The sequence below is a fragment of the Hibiscus syriacus genome, unplaced genomic scaffold, assembly GCF_006381635.1.
Source record: "Hibiscus syriacus cultivar Baekdansim isolate YM2019G1 unplaced genomic scaffold, ASM638163v2 tig00112488_pilon, whole genome shotgun sequence".
Lineage (NCBI taxonomy): Eukaryota > Viridiplantae > Streptophyta > Magnoliopsida > Malvales > Malvaceae > Hibiscus > Hibiscus syriacus.
The window spans coordinates 41,083-44,832 of NW_024063342.1; the positions used below are offsets into that span (position 1 = coordinate 41,083).

A 3,750-nucleotide genomic window follows, 5' to 3' on the forward strand; every position below is an offset into this window, starting at 1 on the left:
GTAAAGTAGAAAATTGAACACCGGAGAGGGTAGGGTTGTAAACGAGCCGAGTCGAGTTCGAGTAGTGCTGAACTCGACTCGACTCGAAAACTCGCGAGCTTAAAATTTTCAAGCTCGACTCGAACTCGAAATCCTGAATTGAAGCTCGCGAGCAGCTCGAAAAGGCTCGAAATGAAGAAAAAAATTCTTAAACTTAACTCGATTGAAGCCTCAAACTCGAACCTGAATCTTAAATACATGAAAATCTTAATGTATTTTAAAAAAAATCAATACATAAATGTTAATATTATTAATAATTTATTTTTTAAAAAATAAAATCTTAATATATTATGTTTTCGAGCTGCTTACGAGCTTTTCGAGCCGAATATCAAGTAGCTCGTTTCAGCTTGTTAAGAACTCGAGTCAAGCTCGAGTCGAATCCATTTGATTCGAATATTTATCAAGCCTGGATTGAATCGATCTCGAATAGCTGACGATCTGTCTCGTCTCATTTACAACCTAGGAGAGGGGATGCTTGAAATTTTTCGTGGTAAAACCCTGATTTGGAAGAACAAGTGGAGCTTACAATTTTCAATTCCCAGATTCCAAAAACAAGTGAAATGTTGTTTGAATTTTTGGATTTCATCATCATTAGAGAGTTGCACATGGGAGTTGGGACTCAATCCCAAATTCCCACTTGAAGATCTCAATGCTGTACAAAATCACGTGGGAATCTACAAAAAGAGAACCTTAAAACACCCAGTTTGAAAAATTTTCTTTTCATGGTTTGCCAAAATGCTTCACCTTTCTTCACCAATGAGGTTAGAGGAAATTTCTCAAAAGAATCAATAGAAAGGCGGGGCGGAGGTGAAGCGTATGGCACTCCCACTACTGGTGGCAATGGTCCATCGTATAAAGGAGCTGGTGGCGGCAATGATGGTGGTGGAGGTGAATGGTAATGAACCGGTGGTGGTGGAGGTGACGGTGATGGGGGCGGCTTGTAATAAATTGGGGGAGGAGGTGATGTTATTGGAGGTGGTGGAGGTGGTTCTATACAAGGCAGAGGTGAAAGTTGTGGTGGAGAATGAACTGGAGGAGGTGGGGAGTAAACGGGAAGGTGGAGGTGGTGATAGGTATGGATAAATTGGTGGTGGAGGTGAATGTGGTAGCGGTGGCGGTGGTGGAGAATGTGGTGGAGGTGGCGGTGAATGATGTGCTGGAGGCGGTGGGAGCTATAGTAGTAAGGAACTGGTAGCGGTGGGGAAAACAATGGAGGTGGCGGGGGTGGTGAATTGGACGTCGGAGGAGGTGGGGGCCTTACACAATAGTTAGGTGGTGGTGGAGATGATGGTGTTGGATAAATAGGTGGAGAGTAAATTGGTGGAGGTGAGGGCGGTGGTGGGGGAGGTAAATAAACAGGAGGCGGTGGCGATGGTGGAGGGGGAGAGTATACTGGTGGTGGGGCGGAGGAAAATAAACTGGTGGTGGAGGCGGTTGCTGTAAATAAATCGGTGATGCTGGTAGTGATGGCGGCGGGGGTGATTGTGGGGGTAAACGGGTGAAGCGGGTGGTGGGGATTGAGGAGTGTAAATGGGTGGAGGAGGTGGCGGGGATTGAGGAGGGTAAATTGCTGGAGGTGGCGGTGATGTTACCACCACTGGCGGAGAGGACGGAGATGGAACAAAAGGAGAACATCTAAATGAACTACAATCCACTGGCCTAGACAATAAAGACTTGCATTGCGCAGCCCTTCTCTGCAAAGGTCTCGTCGACAAGCAATTCCTCCGGTCATCAAAGGTTCGTACCGTAAAGCAAACCAGGAGCTCTCCGGTGAAGAAATTGTAAGAAAACATAATGTTCTCCAACCTCGGAAACTGACAAATACTCATCGGAATCTTACCAGACAACATATTATGCCCCACATTGAGCTGCTCAATGCTCACCATTCCCCCAATCTCCTCCGGAAAAGGCCCCATTAACTCATTGAAGCTAACATCAAACAAAGAAATTTTTAAGCCTACCAATTTTTCTAGGCAAACAAGATCTCAACCCATTGTTCATCATAATAATTTCTTCAAGACCAGTCATGTTACCGATACTCGCCGGCTGGAAACTGTGGAACTTGTTGCTGGCCAAGACAATGAAGAAAACCGGAGAGTTGCCGAAGTTGTCCGGTAAGTTGAATCTGAGCCGGTTGTGGTTGATGAAAATAGCATCCAAATCTTTGTCGAACAGTTCTTTGGGTACGACTCCTTCAAACTCGTTGAACCGTAGATCCAAGAACTTCAGCGCCGACAACCGGAGAACTACATCGGGGAACTTACCGGTGAACCGGTTGTTGCTAAGATCCAGCTCGTATAGTACCGTCAGATTATTGAACTTGCGCGGAACAGTACCACAAAACCGATTGCTGCTGTTGTGGAACAATGCAAGATCAACGAGCAGGCCAAGCTCATCCGGCAAGTACCCATCAATATCACCATGGTTCAAGTCAATGCCGGCGACGATTCTGATCGTACCATTATCCGGCGACGGAGCACAGAAAACGCTGGTGTAGTTGCACACATTGGATCCGACCCAATTACTGGTGAGATTAAAAGGGTCAGAGATTATAACTTGCTTCCAAGCTTGTAAAGCTATATAAGAATTCCTAAGCCTTGAGTTCTCGAAAACAAGTGATGGGTTGACGGTGATCGCTTCCCCTCAGTCGCCGAACTCGTCTCTGTAATAGGGAAGCTGCCGTTGCTTGTGTACATGACTTCTTGCTCCGTAAGGCCGCCATGGCTGATAACGGGAAGCTGCTCGCATGAAGAGAAGCAAACGAACAGAAAGAAGAAGAAAAAGTCAGAGCTTGTTGTGAGCTTTATTCTTCATCTCAAATTAGAGATATTTGAAAATGGGGATTTTCCCAGAAAACTTTCAGCTTTTGTTTGTGGTTTTTCGGGTTTGAGATCTGAGAAAAATGGGATTTGGGGGGTTTGAGGAGAGAGCGGATATGGTGAAGGTGGTTTTTTTTTTTGGCTCACTGTCCGTATGGGAGAAAGCGAGATACTAATATTAATAATATTAATAATAGTAACAATAAGGGTAAACTATCCATTTAGTATCTAAACTATCAATTTTACTTTGTTTTAGTATCTAAACTTACATTTTTTTTAAATTATACATAACGTTTAGTTTTTGTTTCATTTTAGTACCCACCATTAAAAACTTAACGCGTTTAGTACCTAAACTATTAGTTTTGGTCCATTTTAGTATCTAAACTTTCAAAAAAAAAATTCAAAAATTAATGTTAAATTTTGAACGGAATACTAAAATGAAACAAAAAATAAATTTTAAGTATGTTTTGAATAATGAAAGTTTAGATATTAAAACGGGCTAAAACTGATAATTTAGATACTAAACAAATAATTTACCCTAACAATAATTCGTCAAAAAGGACAACTAAATCACAGCTCAAAGCCCACCAGATTCTCTTTGATTCTTAGAGGTGGGTATATGGGTTAAGGCCCACGGGCTACCCGTTTAATCAGCTTAATTTAAAATTTATAAAATTTTAGAGAAAATAAACTTAAATAATTTTATAGAAAAAGAAAATAAATTACCTATAAATTTAATGTTACTTATAACCATTGTAGTTCTTAAATTTATTAGGGCGTTTGCCATAATTCTACCTTTGCTTGATATTTTTTTTCATTTAAATATACATCATTAATGTATCAAATTATTCTTCATTTTAAAAAAAATAAAAATTAAAAGATTTATATAGTA

The 3,750-nt window shown here is 41.2% G+C and overlaps 1 pseudogene; it reads right to left on the bottom strand.

Moving 5' to 3' along the window:
* Window positions 1–685: 685 nt before the first annotated feature.
* LOC120180086 lies at window positions 686–2,761 on the bottom strand (annotated as a pseudogene).
* Between the last annotated feature and the right edge of the window lie 989 nt (window positions 2,762–3,750).